A 24,249-nucleotide genomic window follows, 5' to 3' on the forward strand; every position below is an offset into this window, starting at 1 on the left:
ACAAAATTTTAATTTTATTAAAGTTTAAAAATCCACCATATTTTTTTTATAAATTCTGTCAACTTTTTTGTTTTTGTTTTCAATGTATGCAAAGAGAAAATATTCACAATTGAAATAGAAGATGGCCAGGAAGATCTACAGTAAGAACCATAACACTCTGTAATAACAACACAACAAATGTTGAAGTGAAATACTCAAATAAACACAAGACATAGCAGTTATGGAGTGTGAATAGAGAAATTTCAATTAGTAGATAATTTGATAAGTGCCTATAGTGAAACTATTTGTTTTGTAAAAACATCAAATATACCTAAGTGTGCTAAGTCGTCTTCATATTCCACAGTTTGCTGGTTCTCACTGTATATTTATATTCCTCTATTCAAGTACATTTGTTCTAACTAAACAATACAAAGAATATTTAGATATTTAATTATTTATTATTTTTGTATTTTCCTATTTCAAAGTAATCCTTGAAAACAATAAACATTTTGTGATAAAGGTTAGAGATGGAAGTTGGTAGAGTAGGGTGATAAACTGAAGTGGTTGACAAACATACAATTTATGTCTGTTTTAAGAATGAATATTGAAAATTATTTTAAAAATGCAACATTGCTTTCATACTTTTAGAAGAAACTGTCATGATTATGTGACACATTGTGTGTTTTTTTAAACAACAAAAATTAATTATTTATATTTTTAGATGAAAACCCAGAAGAAGATGTAAAACAACCAGAGACTCAAGTTCCAAATTAAATGCTTGCTACAGTAAGACCCAAAAAACTGTGGAACAGAAAGACTAAATTTGAAATCATAAGTTTAGTCTTAGTGGTCTTCCTATTCTGCATTCCATGGTTGCCACTGTACAACTTTATAATTAAATTATATTTGAAAGAAGTTGTTAAATGAGTCAGAAGTAGCTTCTCAAAAAATAATGATAATATATTGGTTAATTCTTATATTACTGATCTAAATTCTGAACAAAATATTACTACAATTAGAGTTGTTAACCCTATTCCCGCTGGGGGGGGGGGGAATTTGCCCCCCCCCTGTAGTTTTTTTTACATAACTCAAAAAGTATTGGTCTGAGGCTGTTGAAATTTTCTGACTTTTCTTACATACCCAAAGCCCTCCCTTTAGGCCTAAAACCGGGCTTTAATACTAACTGCCTGAGTCCTCAGGCACACTGCCTGAATGACTGCTTTTGCCTGTAACAAACTAAATCTTTGTTTTGACCCACTTTCACTTGTCAGATTTTGATAAAATTTAGCTTTTTGGAAAGCCTATGACATAAGGAAACGGATTGCATAAGTTTTGCGAAAAAAAATTGCTAATTTTTTTCAAAAACATCCTGTCAAAGGAAATTTGCACATTTTTAGTTTTTCTTGATTAAAAATCAGGTTATTTAAAATTTTGCAAAAATTTTTGCATATTTGAAATGGCATGGTCAAGGGCTTTTCAAAAATGTATAATTTGTCATTTTTTGGACAATTTTTTTTTTGCAAACATTTCTACCATAAAACTGGATTTTGTGATAAAAAATTCAATTTTCGCAAATTTGCAATTTTTTTTGCAGATTCTAAAAGTAGAGCACAAGAGCTTTCTAATGATGTATCATTTGTCATATTTGGACATAAAACATGGGACCCCCCCCCCCAGCGTATCCTGGTTTTCAAGTACCCCAGCAGGGATAGAGTTAATAGATTGTTTTCTATTTCGTTTTTCAATGGTTTTCAAAAACGATTGATTCATTTTCAATTTTTCATTGTCCTTTTCATAAGGAAACGATCATTTTTCAAAAAATTGAAATTGTTTACAGCCATAACTACAATACGCTTTAAAGCTACAAAACGTTCAACAATTACACATGGCTATCAGTTATGGCATTTTTGAGTGAAAATTTTTATTTTTAATTTTAAGCCAAATTTATTTTATAGTCTGGAACTGCTGAGCTTGGTGAAGATTATAGCTTGGATGGAGACGCAACACTACCATTTCGTCGCAGGGGTTAAAATTATTTTAGTAAAATAAATTATATTAAAAAAGTTAACTTATTGCATATTTATTAAAACCAATTGTTTTCTGTGATGCTTATCAGATGTCCAGAGGTCAGAACTTTCTTCTTTTAAAGTCACTGTTCACTTAAAAAGTTTTTAAAAAAAAATTTAGATTGTGACATTTACAATTAACTATTAGATATTACAGTATAATTTTGTATTCAACATTTTTTTTAAAAAAGTCACAAGAAAATAAACTTTGAATTTATTTTTGATATTCAGTTTTCAACCTACTTTTACATATTTCATTGTTGAAAAAATAACCACACAATTCTCCTAATCCTGGTTCCCTGCTCTTAACCTTTTCTCTTTTCCAAAATATTTACATTATTTAACAGTAATTTCTACAAGCCACTGTATCTCAGTGGCAGGGTCTGTGCACCATTGATTTTGACATGACTGAAAGCCTGATATTTCTTGACCTGGTTCTACGACCAGTGGTATATGCCTTGCACCTTATTTCATAACATCAAGAGGTCTGTGGTAATCCAGACATTTAATGTATGCAATAAAGTATGCTTGGGTTCCATTATAGTGCAGGGTTACCAATCAAGGATGAGACTTCAGAGACAACTGTACAGAATGCATTCTGTATACAGGCAACGATGGGCACTTCAGCTAGTATAGTATATATATTGTATATATATATATTTATATATATATATATATACCCTTTTTTCTTCATTTTCCTATGATTGGATGATTGCATAAAAAGCATGAACCAAAATTTTGTAGAATACTCCACATTTAAATGTAATGATTGTAAAAGATAAACCAACCCTATTATAAATACAATTTCAAATGTTATGACATTTGAAATAATGGCTTAAATGTTAAAGACTTATTCCCTGTATTAGGATTAGGATTAAACCCCAGAGAGTGTTTAATTCTAATTCTTCGATAAATTACTCTAATTAAGGTTTCACTGTGTCTAGAAATTCAAACCATAAAATTACAACTTTAGTTAAATGTTATATCTACAAAATTACTTAAATCTGTACAATCTAGTGAGAACCCAATAACTGTGGAATATAAGACGACATTAAAGCATATATAAACATAATCTGTGACTGTGATACATTTATTTATCTGAGATAAAATCTTTCTTAATCGAAAAAAGATGTCATAAATCTATAAAGAACCATTTTCTTAAATTGAATTCAAGAAGTAAAAATCAAATGTTTGCCAAATATCTTAAGCAAAAAATAACCACTCTAAATTTTAAAACTGAATTTTCAATTTTAATAACACAGCTAAAAAATAAGGAAAGTATATTAAATAAACCATATTATTGAAGTAAGAAAGCAACATCATCTGAAATAATCTGATTCTAAAGTTTTTATACCAAAAACTGTTTATTTATAAAAATATTTTAGCCTGAAATGCTGGAATGCTTAGTCAAACTATACATAAACATGAGGGTAATAATCAAACAGAAGAAGAATAATTCAGAAGAGACATGAAGCATTCTAGTGGAACATTATACATCATTGTGGCTTATTACCTAACTTACTCAACAACTGGATCCCTCATGGAAAATCTCTGACCTCACTTCACTGTATTTCCATTGTCCCAAATTAACTGAAATGCCTTACAAGGGTTCCTTATTTAAAAAGGCATTGGATAAAACTCCGAGCTGTATTTGCTGTGGAGATCTAATGGGTAATAATGGGATAATTTATTCTAATTCCACATGCACATCTTATTTAAAAAGGCATTATCTTACTTCATGAGCAGATGTACTGGAACTCAGAAACCCCTGAAAACTGTGGGATCTAAATCAAAACATTTTGAGAGGGATCAGCATTTTGACATGGGAGTTCTTGTCCTTAGGGGTGCACCTATCTAGACCATTCTGAACCTTGCTGAATGCAGTATTAGACTATAGAGATCTCATGAACTTGTTTTCAAAATTACTTCAGCATTCAGGATTGATGCAGCAGATTCAGAATTCAAGAAAAAATCAAAATTCTGCTAATTTATAACCGGATTCAGTTGAAAAACAGACAAAGTCAGCTTCATGATGAGTTTGGTCTTCAACACAGAATTGGAACAAAAAAGCGAAAACCTCCCCAAAAATGATTTTTTTTGAGGTTTTTTTTTTCAAAAATCATCAGAAATCCCTAATATCTAATTTTTACAGGAATTTCCAGTTTTATTTTGTCCATTTCCCTGAATTTTTAGGGTTGGAAAATGGTTTATACTGGTCTTATACTGGATTTCCCAATATTTTCGATACATTTCCTCATTTTTTGGGTCTGTTTCCAGTGCTCAGAAAAGTTTTAAATTATCAGTTTGTTGATCGGTTTCCCCTGTTTTTGGGTCAGAAATGGACCCCAAAATAAAAGCGTAAATGGACCCAGAAAAAAGAGGAAACGGACCCAAAAAACAGCAATCAAATGAAATTTAAATATAGCAGAAACTGATTAAAAATATTTGGAAATCCCTCAACACTTTTCATATTTTGAGGGATTTCTGATAATTCTTGAAGGAAATGTACCAAAACTCACTTTTGGGTCCGATTCTGTGTTAAGGCGTTTCCATAGCACCATATATAGAGATACAAATTGCTATATCAACTATGTTCAGAATTACATATTATCCTTTAAGGGGGGGGGGGTATGCAGATAATTATAATAAAACAAAGTTAAATAAAGTGAACAAGGGTAGAGAGAAAAAAAGAATATTGGAAACAATGATTATCTGCATTATATATGTATCAATTACTAGTCGCTAAAAAGTTGTAATTTGTAAAAAATATGAAAATAAAAATTTCTCAATTTGTAGAATAAGAAAATATCTTAACTCATAATTTAATGTTGAGCAAAACTTTTCTCAATAAGACTGTAGACAAATGTCCCTTTGAAGAAAACATATCTCTTAAATCGTAAAAAAAAGACAATCTCTTGTTTTATTATTATTCAGATAAAAATGTAAGATTCCTGTTGTTTATTAGGCATGTATTGGAATAAAAAAATACATATCAAACCTTAATCTCATGTCATAAAACATAAAGCTAAGCAATTATTAGGTGAAAATTCCTTGAAAGGAATTAGACTTTGCCACAAACTCAAATATTCTAATCCTTATTACCTTTGACATTGAGATCATTTGATTGAAAAAAATCCATAGTTTGACATATCTAAAGTTTATGCCATTGAGCTTCAAATATTTAGAGATTAGAAAATCAAAATTTGTGGCAAAGACTTAATTCCTTTAAGAAAGTGTCACTTTAAAATTTGAGGCCAAAATTGTTGTGTTAGTGTAAGCCTTGTAAGGTGGCGCTAATCTGTAAAAATTAACCTCGATGTCCACTGTAACAAAGGCAAACCTTATAGAAATCCAACATATAGAAACCGCTATGTATAGCAACAAGGCGTATTTTCCAGGAGAACATTTTTTATATATTTGAGAAATTAAATAATCAGTGTAAAGTAGATATAATTTTCATAAAATCCTTTTATTTAAATGGTAAACCGGAATTTTATGAAATCATATTAGCATAACTGCAAGAGAACTATTTTATACTTTTAAGAAATTTTTAATCTAAAAATAAAACTGTAGATAACATTTTATAAAAAAATTTTTTTAAATAGTAACATGCAATTTATGTATAACCATATAATCATTAATTTATGTTGTCAGTACATAATGAAATCTGGGGGACCTTAAACACAAAAGTAAGCAGTACAAATGTACATATTAAACTATTTTGCTCTATTAATGTCTAGGGTATGTTGAAAAAAATTATGATAATCTTAATGATAAGCTACAATGTTTTACAAAACATTTGATTTCTCAAAAATATGAAAAATGTTCTCCTAGAAAATATGCCAATTGTTGCTATACGTAGCTGTTCTATACGTTAGATTTCTATAAGGTTTGACTTCCACTGTAACAACTTTTGAATTTGACAATTAAGTGTTTGATGTCAATCAGTAATTTAATCCTTTGAATGTCAGAGCATATTGATATTTAAAAGTTTTGACCTCTTGATATATCATTACCATGAGAGAAAACAACTAAATTTAATAAAATGAATAATTTTGAACTTTTTCAATATAATTTATTTAAATTTCCCAAAAAACCGTGTGAATTCTCCATAGTAGTCACCAGACTTAGCAGTTCCAGACTACAAAATAAATTTGATTTGATATTTTTTTAGTTTTGTTTTCAACTTCTTTCAGGACCCATAAAAAAACAACAATTGTTCATTGTACACTAACATAGACCCATGATAGTTAAAAAGTTAATTAAAATCAACTTGTGAAACAATTTGCATTTTATCAATATTTAACACACATAAGATTACTAAAATGTCGTCTTCCTGTTCCACAGTTTTATTGGTCTTAATATAGCTAGCATTTAATTTACCGGAAATAGATTCTCAGGTTGTTTTACATCTTCTTCTGGGTTTTCATCTAAAAATTTAAATAATTTATATTTCTTGCAATGTGTTACATAATCATGACAGTTTCTTACTATTTTATATGTACAGTGTTTAAAGTGGTGGTGGGGGTCAAGCTAATTAACAAACTTTTACATAAATCCTGGGGGGGGTGGCTTGTCTAAGGAGGGGTATTTAAACCTTTTAAAGAATTGGACATAAACAAAACTCTTTTTTCATAAAAATACTAAATTAGATTTTACAATTGAATAAAAACTATTTTTTTCTGTTCATTCCTGTGAGATCAGTCATAAAATCTTTGATGTATTTAGATTCTCGTACTTAAAGTATACTTCTCACAAGGTCTCAAACCTTCTCTAGTACGCTAACTTTTAGATGGTAGAGTTCATGTCCAGGAAGGTTAAAATGTTCTCCTGTAGGCTGGTTTGTATGGAGGTTTTGCTAGTTAGGCATAATTATTGCAACATTTAACGAAATTACTTTTGCAGAAATCACCCTAAATTACGAAGTAATTTTGCAAAATCAATGTTTCGCTAATTACGCATAATTATTACAAATTTCACGAAATAAAGTTGTAGAAATTATGCAAAATTACCTGTAATTTCTCGAAATTGAAGTTTTGCCAATTACGCGAAATCTTGCGAAATTACACAAAATGAAAATTATTTCTCGTAACTGCATGTAATTTCACGTAAGTGAATAACCTATTACGTTGGAAACCCTACTCCTGTTAGATATTATGCAGGTCCAATTGTATTGTACATTTGAATAGTTTGTTCTAAATCTTTATGACAGAAACACATCTCAAGAAATATAATAATTAAAAATTCTTTGAAAAGTGAACATTTACAAATTATCTTTTTACATCATAAGCTAAGTTCATTTCCCTTTTTCATTTGACAGCCCTTTTTTTCTTTTTTAAAGTTTTTGTTTTGTTTATTTTCTTGTGACTTTTTTACATTTTTTAATATTAATTTTAATGGCTAGAGCTAAAGAGGGTCAACCCAGACTGAAATTTTTAATTTAAAAAATGTTTAAATATTTTAATTGTGAGATTATTTACTTTGTGAAACTTGGAGCTAGAGATGTCAACGATAGTGTAACGTAACATAAAATGTACGTTTTTGTACGTTACGTTACAATAATGTGTAATGTTTGGATATATTCTATATAACATGAAGGTTAAAAAAAATGTAATTCTGTAAATCAAAACGTTTCATAACTAATAAATTGATTAGTCTAACGTTAGATATATGTCTAATGAAAATGTTGTTAGTAAAACATTAGACTATGAGGGCGGAGTTTTAATTTCAATAGTGTTGCAATATTTCTGTCAATCAAAACATTTCAAAACGTCTCTAATATATCAATGTAAGAGATTCGACTGATGATTATAAGAGCTTATGGTTTTTCATTTCAAGTTTAAAGAAAATGAGTTTATGCCAAAAACTCTTATTTTCATTTAATATATCTTTGCAACCCGATATTGTAGACCATTAAGATTAAAATATACAAGGTTTAAACCATCGGGTTGGAAAGATATAGGGATTAGTAAATTTGAAAAAAAAACTTAGTGAAAATTCAAATCTTAAATGTTTCTTGGACATTAAATGTTTTTGATTTGCCACTGTTCAATGCAACCCACTAAAACTCTAGAAAAGGAAGACGACATTAAGTAATTTTACATATGCATTTTCTGTTATAAAGCAAATGATTTACTAATTGCAAAAAAATCAACTTATTAAATGGAATGGGTCAGTGAACAAACACAATTGCTGGGTTTCATGTTTATTTGACTACTTGAAATCATAATTTCAGTTGGCATGTTTCATGTTTTAGGCTGAAAAATTTAGAAATGTAGATACGTACTAAAATGCAACAATATTTTATCAAATGGAAAATGCTTGTTATGTTCTATTCATCAATAGATTTTTATGAAACTTTAGAATAGAAAGAAACTGATTTTTAATTGATTTAAAAAAAAAAAATGATAAATAATTTTATTTCCCGTTGTTTGTGTTAAAAAAAAAATAGCACTTGTCTTACTATATTTGATATTTTTTAACCCCAAACATGAACTCTGAAAACATTTTCACTGTGGTTTTTAAACTAAAGCTAATGCCGCTTTTTTACTCACTTTGTAAGTAACATAAAAAACACAAATAAAAACTAAAAATTCGCCACAAATTATAATTTTCTAATCTCTACATCTTTGCAAGCTGGTGTTGTAGACTTTTGATATTTTAAGCTATGACTTCTGTTAGATAAGAATGTCTAAAGGAATTCAGTTGTTCACAAACTTATTATTTCTAATCCCTATATCTTTGCTACCCAATGTTGTAGATCTTAGATATTTTAAACTATGAATTCTGTTAGATAGAAGAAAAGGGTCAGTCTGCATTGCGTAAAAAAAGAAAAATTTAACCCTAAACTAATCTAAAGTAATTTAGAAATACTGTTCAACATACAAAAGTTGTTTGCCTTGTCGAATTTTAACTCATTTTATGAAGTGTCCCAAAACATGTCTATTTTTAAGCTAGTCAAATACATGATGATAATTTCAAGTGATCCTTCATTTAAAGAGGGCCATGCTCGATTCTCAATGATAACATGTATACCTTTATCTGATTGATGATTTGAAAATTAGGAGTGTTTTCCTATCTTGTAAATGTATGCTGGACGTTAAGGGTGATTGATTTGTGACTTTTTTTTAGAACTCAGACAGCCGCCCACCAGAGGTCTCTGCGTTTTAAATTAATAAAAATATTGTAATAAAAAAAAATTCCAAAATCGCCCTTAGGGTTGCGAATAGACAATTTAATATTGGAAAAATTTCCGCAAGGCCTAAAAAAAATATTTCAAAAAATAAGTATGATACATCATTTTCTTGGAAATGCTGAATTCAGATTCGAAAACCATTTTTAATACATTAAAATCTAAAGAAGTTATGGCCAAATAACGGTACTAAATTCCGGTTTTTAAACTTTTTAATGTTTTTGATGAGTTTTTTAGCTCTGACTCACTCAATTTTCAATTTTTTTAAACGCTTTTCAGATTTGAGTTTAGCATTGAATTTCCAAGAAAATGATGTATAACATGAAAATAAAAAAATTATTTTTTTTGTGGCCTTACGGGTAAAACGCAGCGACTTCCGGTGGGCGGTTGGTTCTATTCCAATATTGATCACCCCTACTGGACATGCCACTCTATAAATGGAAGGTCACTTGAAATTACGTCTTTAGTCCCTTAAAGACACACTTTGAGTTAAAAGTCTAATGCTTAAAACTTTCATTTACAAATTTTAAAAATCGTTAAAAATAATAATATTATAACATCTTTATATTGCATAATGCATACACATTCTCTAAAAAGGTTAACAATACAACAACAACATACAGGGTGAGTAAAAATGTAATTATCACGGAAAAAATCTTGCAATGCTTTCATTTAGAAACAATATTATTTTAATAAAGTGTAACGTGAGAGCTTGAATGAACATTTTAATAAAACGAAACCTATAGAACATTTTTTCAAATCTTTCTTAGAAATGAAACGAATAACAGTTTTGATTGTCAGTTGTAAAAAAGTGTAACAAAAAGTTTCCACAATAACATTTCGATAAATCGTAACGTAAGAAAAGGTGCATTTTAGTAAACTTTCTAAACGTAATTAAAATAGTTTATATTGGAAAAGTTAAGATAAAACGTAACGTTAACAAAAAATAATCTTTGCACTGAAATGCTAACGTACAGAACTATGCCCCAATGACGTTTTATTAAAGCAAAACGTTTGTCATCTTTTAGATCTTAAACCAAGTGAAAGTGTAACGTAAGGTCTCTGAAAATATTTACCTTGCATGAAAGTGGAACGTTAAAAAATTGTGGTTATATTACATAAGCTTTAACGCAACGTTGGGAAAGTTTTTTAAAACGGGAAATGCAAAAGCGTAACGAAGATAACTGTTTTTTTCACTAACATTTACTAAAGCTTAACGTTGTGTAAGATATTCAAGTGCTGAAAATTTATTACGTAACGTTACTCTATGCCATAAAACTTCATAATGTACAACGTAACGTTTCAAACGTTAATACTTTTGATGAACACTATCGTAACTAAAGCTAAAATCTATAAAAATTAAAACGTTGACATCTCTACTTGGAGCATCACCAAATTAAAAAAAATTCCAAACTATATGCATAGATTCCTAAAGAAACCTGCCTTAGCCTGGATATTTTTGTATTTGTATAACAGGCTGTACATTAGCATCGTTCTACCAAGTTTCCAAATCAAAAACCAAGCTAAGGAGATTCCCGGAGGTTAACTAAATTCCCCAATCAGAATTTGAGGAAAAGCAGTCAAGGGGTTCCTGAGTTAAGATCGGACAAGTAAACAGACAGACAGACAAACAGAAATCACAACTTTATATATATTTATATATACCTACAGTTTCCACAAGATATTGTTTAGCTTTGCTTGAGCTAAAGAACAGAGCCAACAATAATACCAAAACCAGATATAGTTTCATCCTCAGTTTTACTTAACTATAAAAGTCTTTGTAACCTGATTTTCTAATACCCATATTTTTTCCACCTGATGGTTATAAACCTTTCATATTTCAAACTTAGATTCTTTCATCTAACAGAATTCATTGTTTCAAATATCTGAGGCATTATGATGCAAAGATATAGAGATTGGAAAATCTTAGTTTGTGATAAAGCCTAAATTCCTTTAGATAAAAATTAGGAAAGTCAAGTTTCCTGAACTAAAAATGATCACCAAGTCAAACAAAAAATAAGCAAACTACTAAAAAAATTTAATTGTGGAAATAAGTTTACTTAAAATGGAAACAAAACCCTGTTTAAAAGTTCACACATTTTTTAAAACTTTTGTTATTTCCATATGTATTCAAGAAGTATTCAAGAGTGTCAACAAATTCAATTATCTATTTTCATTCCAGAAATAGTATAAAACTACCCCAAAAATTTTGTAAAAAATTGAACATAGGTCATTGAAAAAGTTAGACTTTAATAAAAATAATGAAATTGTCTTACATGTGCTTTAAGTCTGAATTTTAAATTTAAACTGATTGAACAAACTGCTATTTGTTGAATGAAACAAAATAAATCAAAATCAAGCATAATTAAAAGTTATCAAATATTGTAATTAAATAGAGAATTAATTAAGGTTGGTTAGACTCTTATTTAATTCTAAATATATGTGAAGTACAAATAAAACAAAACTTAAAATTACGGTAAGCGTAATTTTAAGTGACCCTCCATGCAAAGATGGCAATCCCTGAGTTACAAAGTTACCCTTGAAACCTTAATCTGATCAAAAATGTGGAAAAACCGTTCTTTTTCTGACACATAGAGTATTTACTATTTTGCTTCTTATAAACAAGAAATGCACAGAAAAAAAAAACAATTTAAAGAAAAAAAATGTTGATATATAATTTATACTTGATCAGACAAAACTTTCCAGGGTATCAGGCATTGTCATTTTTGCATCTTGAAATTACACCATCCCTTTAATTTATAGATTAGTCCCTGATTCTGAAAAAGATACAAAGGCAGTGTTTTCCACTCAAAACAATGCTGTCAATATTTGTAATAAAGATATATATATCTAACATTTTTAAAAATCCAGTTTATATGTGAGAAATAAAATTAAAATTTATGTATGTTCAAACCATTCAAACTTTTGAAACAACTCTATTCTGATGAAATGTTGAAATATGTTGAAAATGTTCTAAATCTTGTTTTTATCTAAAGCCAAATTTTAAATTTATTCATGCATGAAGAGATATTATAAATATTTATAGAATGGGCAGCAAGGAACTAGTTTACCCTGGAATTTGTTAAATTTGTTTTGAAGTACGAACTTTTGGATTTGAATCTTGGGATCAAGCATTGATCTTCATTTTATGCAGACCTATGCATATCCAGATCATGCATTCAACAATGCAAATCCAACAATTTTCTAGACAGGATGGACAATAGAGTTTTAAGTGAATAAAAAAATTATTTTGCGAACCTTTCGCAAAAAATTAGTTTTCCAAAAATGTTGCATTTATACGCAATTAGTTTGCTCTTGAAAAATGTGAAAAAATTACACAACAAGAAATGTGAAAGTTTTATGAAAAAAACAAATGCAAAATTTTGGCGAAAAAATTCTTTAATAAAACATTTACTAAAGTTAAGGAAGAGAAATTATTATTTACTAGCTGAAGTGTCTAGCATTGCCAGTTGAAAAAAAAATCTGAAAAAAGCAACATTTTAGTTCAGTTCTTCTGACCATTTGGCCGGCCAAAGGTAACATGCTAAACTTTTATTCATATTTTTTCACTTTTTTGAAAAATATGCATTTTTTCGGGAAAATGAATTTAGTGAACACATGCAAAAAACCATAAGTGTTGTAGCTGCAACAATTAATTGCACAAAAAAAATTGTGGAATTCTCTGCACTGAGATGTCAGCTTTAGAAGTTTTATTATATGCATACTTTCACCCTTTATTTCATTTGCTTTTCATTTTTAATCCCAAATCCCTGTTTGTAAAATGATTTTTTAAAAAAGAAAAGTTATTTTCAGGAAGAAATCAACCTATTTCTTGATCATATACATCACTATTTTTTGTTTGTCATGTATGAAAATCATTTCATTTCTTTCAGTTGGAGCACATAATTAGGCATTATATATACTATTCTGGATACTGGTAGACCCATGTCAGTGTAATGTATAATTCTTTATTACAAGTTTTAAGCTTAAAATAAGCCATACCAACCTTATCNCCCCCTCCCCTCACTGTCCAACCAAAGTCCAAGTTAGCAAACTTTGAAACTTTTGTCCAATTAGACACTTGTCAACGACAACACATCAGACACTGTGAACATCACAATTTCAGGTTTAAATCTTGAAGAGACTGGTGTTAGTGTAATTTCAAATGACCAGCCTTATATTTAAAGAGGGTTAACCTTGATTCACATTTGTACACTTTTGACTGATCAAGGATGACACACAAGAATATAAATATTCACATTCTTAATTTTAAAAAAAGCTTTGAATAATTTACCAGGAAATATGTATCTTCATCCGTATTGAGATCCCACTGTAAGCTAGAGTACACTTTGATTTTACCGCATTTTCTGAAGGCATTTAATAGATATATTTACTGAGTTCTCTTTTGTACTTCTTGATGATCAGTCAAAGGTTTAAAGGGTACAGTTGCAGTGAATCAAGGATGTGATGTCGCTGTTTATTTACTCTAAACAATAAGAAACAGCAAGGATTGGAAATATGCTTAGCTTCAATTTTAGAGTTGTACCAGTAGGGTGTCAAATTTTCCGCCAAAACAGAGAAATTTCAGAAATTTTGCACTTGAAATTTGCACTAAAGAAATTGCACCAAACAGGTTTTATTATCAAAATTTTTCCAAATGTTTTAGGAAATGTTTAAAAATTATTATAACCTGCCTATTGTAAGAATAATAAAATCAAATCGTAGAAAAAATCATATATTTCAGCCATTGCAAGCTAGGGCTAGGGTTCAGACTTAATATTCAAAGAAATTATATTTAATAATCATTTTTACGGGTTTTAAATATTAAATAACAAATCATTTTTGATTGTTTAAAAGCATCATTCCCTTATTAGAGTAATTTTGAGGTAAACTTAATAGCTTATTGGCTATTGATAAGTATTGGAATTACTTTTCAAAGACAACTGTGGCCAGAGAAAAAGATGATTTTTTGTTAAGAATTTTAGTGCATTAAAATATGGTCCCATTGTCTATCCACTATTTGGTGTTTTTTGTCTATGTCATGGATTAAAAAAAATGTTGAATACAAAATTAATCTGTAATATCTAATTGTAAATGTCATAATTTAAAATTTTTTAAAAACTTTTTTATTTCTATCATAAGTAATAAATAAGTGAACAGTTCCTTTAAAAGAAGAAAGTTCTGACCTCTGGACATCTGATTAGCATCACAAAAAACAACTAATTTAATAAATATGCAAGAAGTTTACTTTTTTATATAATTTCTTTTACAAAATTATTTTAACCCATGTGACGAAATCCTATTCTGTCCCAGTCCAATATATAATCTTCACCAATCTCAGGGGTTCCAGGCTGTAAAATAAATTTGGCTTAAAATTTTCTATTTTTTTTATACTCAATAATGACAAAAATGTCATGACAGCCATATTTATTTTTGAACATTTTTATCTTTAAAGCGTATTGAAGTTAGAGATTTAATTAATTAAATTTTTTTGAAAAACAATCATTTCATTAGGAAAACAACAATGAAAAATTGAAAATGGAACAATCATTCATAAAAAGGATTTTTTTTTCATTTTTATAAAAACTATCATTTTGAAAAATTGTGGGTTGTTTTTAAAAACAATTGTTTTTTTCCAAAAACAAAACAAACATTTTTGAAAACGATTGGAAAAGGAAACAAAAAATTATACATGAACTATCGCTTTCAAAAACAATTAACAACACTAAATTTGTAGTACAATTTTGTTCAGAATTTAAATTAGTAATATAAGAATTAACCAATAAATATATTCATAAGTTTTTGAGGAGCTACTTATGGTTTTTTTTACAACTTCTTTCAAATCTATTTTACGTAAAGTGGGACCCATAAAATTGTGGAATAGAAAGACGACTTTTAGACTCAATTTATGTTTTCAAATATAAATCATGAAACACAACAATTTCTATTGTTCACAGACCCATTAAAATTTGAATCAGTTATAAAAGCATTAATCATTATACATTAATTATTTTTTAAGGAGCTACTTATAAGACTCATTTAACAACTTCTTTCAAATATATTTTAATTATTAAGTTGTACAGTGGCAACCTTGGACTTCAGAAAAGAATGACCACTAAGACTAAACTTATGCTTTCAAATTTAGGTCTTAATGAACAACATATTTTCATTGTACGTACACCCTACTGGATACTAAAAGGTTAACTTAAATTTACTTTTGAAACAACATTTTATCAATATTTAATACACATAAGATTTCTTGTATGTCGTCTTCCTGTTCCACAGTTTTATTGGTCTTACTGTAACAAGCATTTAATTTTTACCGAAACTTGATTCTTAGGTTGTTTTACATCTTCTTCTGGGGTTTCATCTAAAAATATAATTAATTCATTTTTATTGTGCTAAAATCAAGACAGTTTCTTCTGAAAGTATTAAAGCCATGTTGCATTTTTAAAAAAATTTTCAATATTCATTCTTAAAACAGACATAAATTGTATATTTGTCAACCACTTCATTTTATTACTTTGAAATAAGAAAATGAAAAAATAAAAAACAAAAAAGCAAAAGCTAAGTATATTCCAGGCTTTTAGGGGCCTTCAGGCCCATCTTCAATTTCAATTTTTAATTGTGGCTTTACCTTGGAGCATCTTCTATTTGTACAATATAAATTAAATGAAAAAAATTTGCTGATTTTATAATATTTTTTTGCGCATTTTCAAAATTTACGAAAATAAAAAATTTTTAAGCACAAAATTGTTAAAATTTTGATCATTCATAAACCTTCCCCAGCTCATGTTTGGTCCCACCCGATATTATGAAATCATATTATGGAACCTGCAATATTATTTATTTGTTTTTGTTTTATACTGTACAAAGAGAAGATGCTCACAGATAAAGCCACAATTAAAAGTTGAAATACAGGATGGGTGCAAAGCGCCCTGAAAGCCTAGTATAGATATATATATATATATGTTAGCTATAGCTGGCCAAATGGCTGGAACAAACTGAATTTTTTAGGAAAACGAATGCCACAAATGGACACTTTGGGGGTAATGTAAGCAAAAACAAAACAAAGTTATTAAAATTCTTTTTTTAAAATTCTACATGGCAATTCTGGGCAGTTTAGCTAGTATAGTAGAAATACCTATAGTTTCTACAAGGAAATGTTTAGCCACACCAGAACTAAAGAACAGAGCCAAAAATGTTACCAGAATTAGATACAGCTTCATCCTTGAATTTTATTTAATTGTAAACTTGAAAAAAAAGTTGAAAAAAAATGAAAATGAACTATTAAATAAACATAACATTTTTTCTGCTAAGCATGATCAACCCCGGGATATTTAAGAGGAATAAAATTGATCCCTAGACCTGCATAAGATGGAGGTCAATGCTTGATCTGAAATTTGCATATAACACAAAAGGTTTAACACTCTTTTAAAGTTTGATAATTGAGATTGGGTTAATAAATCAATCAGGTTAATTAGACCCCTTGCATTTAAAGGTAAGGGTTATAGGGAAGTTTTAAAAATTCAAAAAATCCCTTAGAAGAATGTTCAACATATTTTTCTTGTTTTAAAAACATTAACATGTGATAAAGGTATTTAAGTTGTGGAGAAAAAAACACAAGTGGGGAGGTGGAACCCTCTGAATTGTGATAGGGTTAAAGAACACAATATAAGAAAATAAAATAGGAAAATGAGGACAAATTTCTTACACACTTACTGTCTGAACTTTTAATCTAGGACTGAAGATTTTAAATCAAACCTTTGAAAGAAATCAAACAAAAATAAACTGCTAATCATGATTCATGAAACAAAACAAAATATATAAAAATACAGCATAATTAAAAGTTATACAAACCTCTTAATCTTCCCATATATATTAAATATATATAATTGGAGAGTTAAACTACAAGTTATACAATTAAATTGTTTTTAGTATTAAAATTTTTTTTATGTCATGACAGTAGCAAGACAACATGAAAGTTGTCTGAGAACTTTGAATTTATTTGTTATATTCAGTCTTCAACCTACTTTTACATGTATCATTGTTGAAAAAATAACTACACAATTCTCCTAATCCTGGTTTTCTGCTCTTTACCTTGTTTTTCTCTTTTCCAAAATGTTTACCGCCGCGCTACTGTAATAATTATATTGATATAAAAACTGAAATGTTCATCATTATTGAACAGTAATTTCTACAAGCCACTGTATCTCAGAGGTGTGTCAATCAATAGGTTCTATCATAGTGCGATAATTTTTGTTTAAAGTTTAATTCAGGATAATTACTTAGATCTATACAATCTAGTGAGAACCAGATAACTGTGGAATATAAGATGACATAATAGCAATTTATATATATATATATATATATATATATATACTACTAAAGTGTCAAAGTCAAAGAAATATAAATAATCNGGGGGGGTTATGCAGACAATAAAACACAGTTAAATAAAGTGAACAAGGGTAGACAGAAAAAAATAACATTGGAAACAACGATTATCTGCATTATAAACATGAATCAATTACTAGTCGCTAAAAAGTTGTAATTTGTAAAAAATATGAAAATAAAAAATTCTCAATTTGTATAATAAGAAAATATTTTAACTGATAGTTTAATGTTGAGCAAAAGTTTTCTGAATTAGATTGTTAAAGTATGTCCCTTTGAAGAAAACATATCTCTTAAATCGTATAAAAGACAATCTCTTGTTTTATTATTATTTATATTAAAATGTAAGATTCCTGTTGTTAATCAGGCATGTATTGGAATTAAAAAAACATATCAAACCTTAATCTCATGTCATAAAACATAAAGCCAAGCAATTATTAAGTGAAAATTCCTTGAAAGGAATTAGACTTTGCCACAAACTCAAATATTCTAAACCATCTTGGCAACATCTTGGCTTAAACCTTTGACGTCGAGATTTTTTGATCAAAAAGAATTTATAGTTTGACATATCTAAAGCCTATGCCATTGCCAAAGATTTAGAGATTAGAAGATCAAAATTTGTGGCAAAGACTTTAAAACCTGAGGCTAACATTGATGTGTCAGTGTAAGGGAGTGCTAATCTGTAAAAATTAACTTTGACGTCCACTGTAACAACTTTTAAATTTGACAATTAATTGCTTTACATCAATCAGTAATTTAATCCTTTGAATGTCAGAGGATATTGATATTTAAAAGTTTTGAAAGAAAACAACTAAATTTATTGAATAATTTTGAACTTTTTTAATATAATTTATTTTACAAAATTACTTTCCAGAAACCATGTGAATCACCAATTTATATAGTCGTCACCAGACTTAGCAGTTCCTGACTACAAAATAAATTTTATTTGATATTTTTCTAGTTTTTTTTTCAACTTCTTTTAGAGCTGAAAACTTTAGAATGGAATATCCTTAATCCCGATCAGTTAATTAATTTGGAGATTAATAACAAGAGGAGAACAAGCATTATTTTATCTCGAGATTAAGAAAAAAAGTGGATCAAGCATTAATTCCAATATCCACCATTCAAAAGTTCTCAGCTCAGGACTCATAAAATTGTGAAATATAAAGATGACTATTAGACACAATTTATGATTTCAAATAAAGATCATGAAAAACAACAATTGTTTATTGTACTCAGACCCATGCACTATATAGTTATTTAAAAGTTATTTAAAATGAACTTGTTAAACAATTTGCATTTTATTAATATTTAACACACATAAGATTGCTTAAATGTCATCTTTCTGTTTCACAGTTTTATGGGTCTTACTATAGCAAGCATTTAATTTACCGGAACTTGCGTCTTAGGTTGTTTTACATCTTTGACTGGGTTTTCATCTAAACATTTTAATAATTCATATTTGTTGTATTCAAAAAACACACAATGTGTCACATAATCATGATATTTTCTACATGAAAGAATAAAAGAAATTTTGTACTTCTAAAATAATATTCAATATTCATTCTTAAACCGAACTTAGATTAAAAGTCTGTGAACCATCTTCAGATTACCACTCTACTTTATCAACTTTCATCTCTTACCCATCTCATACCTTTATTTTTTTTTTACTTTTCAAGAATTACAGGGTGATAGGGTGGAGGGGATCTAAACTTATGTTATGTATAGATATGCATAGATTTCTTAGAAAAGTGAACAACTAAGTTCATATCCCTTTTTTCATTTGACAACCCTTTTTTTTTAAAGTTTTTGTTTTGCTTATTTTCTTGTGATTTTTTTTACATTTTTTAATATCAATTTTGATAGTTAGAACTGAAGAGGGTCAACCCAGACCGAAATTTTTAATTTAGAAAATGTTTAAATATTTTAATTGTGAGATTATTTACTTCGTGAATCTTGGAGCATCTCCAAATTAAAAAAAATTCCGAACTATATGCATAGATTCTTTTAGAAACCCGCCTTAGCCTGGAGATTTTTGTATTTGTAAACCAGGCTGAGCATTCCCATTGTTCTCCCAAAGTTCCCAAATCAAAATTTCAGGCAAATCGGTCCAGGGGTTTATGAGTTATGATCAGACATTCAAATTAGTCAAGGTATTCAAGAGTTATAATGGGACATACAATAAAACAGAGATTACTACTTTATACATTCATAGATATTCTAGCTTGGGAACCTGGGGCTGCCCAGGTTACTTATAGTTAATCCCACCGTTTACCCGCATATAGTCGATTTTATTGGGAAACTAAACTTTGGCTAAAAGTCAACCCATTCTCAAAACCAAGCTAGAGAAAGGTTAACTAAATTCCCCAATCAGAATTTGAGGAAAATCAGTCAAGGGGTTCCTGAGTTAAGATCGGACAAATGAACAGACAGACAGACAAACAGAAATCACAACTTTATATATACATATATTTACCTTCAGTTTCCACAAGATATTGTTTAGCTTTGCTTGAGCTAAAGAACAGAGCCAACAATAATACCAAAACCAGATATAGTTTCATCCTCAGTTTTACTTAATTATAAAAGTCTTTGTAACCTGATTTTCTAATATCCATATTTTTTCCACCTGATGGTTATAAACCTTTCATATTTCAAACTTAGATTCTTTCATCTAACAGAATTCATTGTTTCAAATATCTAAGGCATTATGATGCAAAGATATAGAGATTGGAAAATCTTAGTTTGTGATAAAGCCTAAATTCCTTTAGATAAAAATTAGGAAAGTCAAGTTTTCTGAACTAAAAATGATCACCAAGTCAAACAAAATCAAAAGAATTTAATAGTGTAATAAGGTTACTTACAATGGATATAAAATGCTGTTTTAAAATTCGGAATTTTTTTAAAACTTTTGTTATTCCATATGTATTCAAGAGAAGTATTCAAGAGTGTCAACAAATTAAATTATATATTTTCATTCCAAAAATAGTATAAAACCACCCCTAAAGTTTACATGACAAAAATATGTATTTCTTGTAAAAATTGAACATAGATCATTGAAAAAGTTAGACTTTAACAAAAATAATGAAAATGTCTTACATGCTTTAGCTTGAATTTTAAATTTAAACTGATTGAACAAACCGCTATAACCGCCATTTATTGAATGAAACAAAATAAATCAAAATCAAGCATGATTAAAAGTTATAAAATATTGTAATTAAACAGAGGATTAATTAAGGTTGATTAGACCCCTATTAAATTCTAAATTATACAAAACTTAAAGAGACTGTTATCGTAATTTTAAGTGACCCTTTATGCAAAGATGGCAATGCCCGAGTTGCCATAATAACATAATAATCAAAAATATGGAAAACACCGTCCTTTTTATGACACGAAGAGTTGTTACTTCTGTGAGTTTCTCTATATTGCTTCTTATAAATAAAAAAAAATATTTTTTATTTTTCATGATCTGAGAGTCACTTTTGAAAACATTAATTCCTGTTTCAAGGATTTTTGATAATGAAGACGACATTTTCATATTTTCCAGAAATGTTCGAAAATCCAGCGCCAGTGAAACTGATTTAAAAAAAAAATTAAAAATATCTTGAAATATTAACTATAATATTAATGCGTCGAAAAATAATCAATGACTACTGTTTGTAGCAGTATCTGAATGATTTGTTTGGAATTAAATTGTTTTGTTTAAGATCCGAGTTGAATGTTGCATCTTTACGATTTTGTATGGACGCTGCGTTCTTCAGTGTGAGTCGTTATTAACAATTTTCTCCTTATAGACGCAACAGATAAAAGTAAGATTAGTTGCGATCAAAAGCGCTTTTTTATTGCATTAAGCCTATTCCTCCTTTCATTTTTTTGCGAACACTGCCTTTAGAAGTATAAAAATCATTTAATTTCTGTAAGTTTGAGCACATAATCAGGCATTATATATACTGGATACTGGTAGACCCAGTCAATGTAATGTATAATTCTTTATTACAAGTTTTAATCTTAAAATAAGCCATGCCAACCTCATCTTTAAACTCCCCCCTTCTCATCTCATCTCAATCCTTCACTCTCCCAATACAACCCCCCCCCCTCTCTTCCCCTTACTGTCCAACCAAATTCCAAGTTAGCAAACTTTGAGACTTTTGTCCAATTAGACACTTGTTAACGTCAACACATCAGACACTGTGAACATCACAATTTCGACAGGTTTAATTCTTGAAGGGACTGGTGTAAGCTTAATTTTAAGTGACCATATTTAGATAAACCTTAAAGGGAGTGACTTGCTATGTAAGGTAGTTGAACTGAGTATGCATTTAATAATTAAAAAAAACTAATTCTGAAATCGTATCCACCCCAAAAGTTTTGAACGTCGAATTGTGTGACACTTGTTTCTAGATGCATTGTCAAGGGCTTTTTAAAACCATAGTTTTATATCAGTAGCTTTAGTCACGAAAAAGTTATGGGCTATTAAAATTTTTTTTTCATAGACCGGATTTTTTTTAAACCGGTACCCTACCATATAAATAAAAAGATAAATTAAAAGAAATCAAATTTAAAAAAACATCTTTTAAATTACTATTCATTAAAAGTCACAAAATTTCTCAGTGATAGTGTATTTATAAGAGTGCTAGGACTAAAAAACTACAGGGGGGGGGGGTCAAACGCCCCCTCCTGTTTAGGGTTAAAATTAGAAAGTTCTGACCTCCAGATAGCTGATTAGCATCACAGAAAACAAGTAGCTTTAAAAAATATGCAATAAGTTTACTTTTTTAATATAGTTTATTTTACAAAATTATTTTAACCCATGTGACGAATTGGTGGTGAGGTTACAAAGTCTCTCCAACTATAATCTTCACCAAGCTCAACAGTTCCAGACTATAAAATAAATTTGGCTTAAAATTTTCTTATTTTTTTTTTACCCAAAAATGTCATAAATGTCATGACAGCCATATGTATTTGATGAACATTTTGTATCTTAAAAGCGTATTGTAGTTAAGAATGTTAACCATTTAAATTTTTTTAAACAATCGTTTCGTTATGAAAATGACTACGAAAAATTTATAACGGAACGATTGTTTTAAAAAACGAATGTTAGTCGTTTTTATAAAAACTATTGTCTTCAAAAATTAGTGGGTCGATTTTAATAACAATTGTTTTTTCCAAAAGTGAAACAAACATTTTTGAAAAACATTAAAATCAAAACAAAAAATGATCGTTTTCAAAAATAATTAAAAATTTGTAGTACAATTTTGTTCAGAATTTAAATTAGTAAAATAAGAATTAACCAATATATATTCATTAGGTTTTAAGAAGCTACATATGGCCCTTTTTACAACTTCTTCCAAATTTATTTTATGTAAAGTTGGACCCATAAAATTGAATTAAAATTGAAATAGAAAAACGTCTTTTAGACTCATTTTATGTTCTCAAATATAAATTATGAAACATTACGGTGTATCTGTACTTAAAAAGTTGATTTAAGTTTAGTAGTTAGCATTTAGTTTACCGGAACTTGAGCCTCAGGTTGTCTCACATCCTTTTCTGGGTTTCCATCTAAAATATAAATAATTTTGTTTTGTAGTGCTAACAAATACACAATCTTATTAAGGAAAATGGGTCCATTCACATTCTACAACTGCTACAGTGATAAGCAAAAAACAATGGATAAGAAAGACAACATTAGAGCAATACTGTAACCATCCCCCCCCCCCCCCCCCTGCTTGGGATGTAACCAGAATGAACAGTTTGTGTATAGAGCATGATTCCTCAGGACAAATCAACCCAAACCTGGCCCCCCTTCCCCCTGCTCTAGCCGCCTTATCTAGTGTTACTCCCTACAGGCGGACCAGCCAGCTAGCCCTGAGACTAAGAAATGGCGGGACCTGGGTTTAGAACATAGAGAGGGGAGGAGAAAAAAGCCAGTTGTGCATCAGTCCTAAAGAAGTAAAGGATGAAGAAATTCGCCAGCTCCCACAGTGGTAGGATGGACAATCTAAGAAGCAGGCAGGGAAAATGGATTCCACTAGAAACTGCTGGGTTGGATCAGAGCTCTGGGAAAAACCAGATTACTCTGGTTAAAGAAGAGTCTTGGAACTGAGATTCTAAATAGAGAAGAGAACAAAAGTTGTGCCTCTAAATAGAGAAGTCAAGGAAAAATGGATTCCAGAAGAGAACAAAAGTTGTGCCTCTAATTAGAGAAGTCAAGGAAAAATGGATTCCAGAAGAGAACAAAAGTTGTGCCTCTAATTAGAGAAGTCAAGGAAAAATGGATTCCAGAAGAGAACAAAAGTTGTGCCTCTAATTAGAGAAGTCAAGGAAAAATGGNAAAAGTTGTGTCTCTAATTAGAGAAGTCAAGGAAAAAGGATTCCACTGTCTTGCTAGAAGATCCCAGGAAACCAAATCTGTGAATCTAATTGAAACTGTACAAGCAGTATATCTAATGATTATTTTATAATTTTGTAATTTAATCAATATTGCTTAAGTAAATGCTTTTTGATTTGGTACGCCAATATTCTAGTTTTACATCAATAACATATTTTATTATGTGGTTTTAAGTCTGGTTTGCCATATACAACTAGAATTAAAACTAAGGGGTCGTGTACCCCCCCCCCCCCCCC

At 29.2% G+C, this 24,249-nt stretch overlaps 2 long non-coding RNA genes across 3 annotated transcripts; both read right to left on the reverse strand.

The window, feature by feature from the left end:
* Nucleotides 1-6,095: 6,095 nt before the first annotated feature.
* Nucleotides 6,096-11,587, reverse strand: LOC111700531 (uncharacterized). 2 transcript variants are annotated; one of them, XR_002765002.1, is made up of 4 exons: nucleotides 11,514-11,587; nucleotides 10,903-11,003; nucleotides 6,429-6,475; nucleotides 6,096-6,186 (listed from the first exon to the last, which is right to left on the reverse strand). It is a non-coding gene; the product is annotated as an uncharacterized LOC111700531 (long non-coding RNA). The 2 variants fall into 2 exon arrangements; XR_002765003.1 differs by having other exon boundaries at nucleotides 10,903-10,998; nucleotides 11,514-11,554.
* A 6,836-nt stretch (nucleotides 11,588-18,423) lies between these two features.
* LOC111700533 (uncharacterized) lies at nucleotides 18,424-20,826 on the reverse strand. Its single transcript, XR_002765005.1, has 4 exons — nucleotides 20,725-20,826; nucleotides 20,105-20,200; nucleotides 19,021-19,067; nucleotides 18,424-18,556 (listed from the first exon to the last, which is right to left on the reverse strand). It is a non-coding gene; the product is annotated as an uncharacterized LOC111700533 (long non-coding RNA).
* Between the last annotated feature and the right edge of the window lie 3,423 nt (nucleotides 20,827-24,249).

Source organism: Eurytemora carolleeae, unplaced genomic scaffold (genome assembly GCF_000591075.1).
Source record: "Eurytemora carolleeae unplaced genomic scaffold, Eaff_2.0 scaffold405, whole genome shotgun sequence".
Classification (NCBI taxonomy): domain Eukaryota; kingdom Metazoa; phylum Arthropoda; class Copepoda; order Calanoida; family Temoridae; genus Eurytemora; species Eurytemora carolleeae.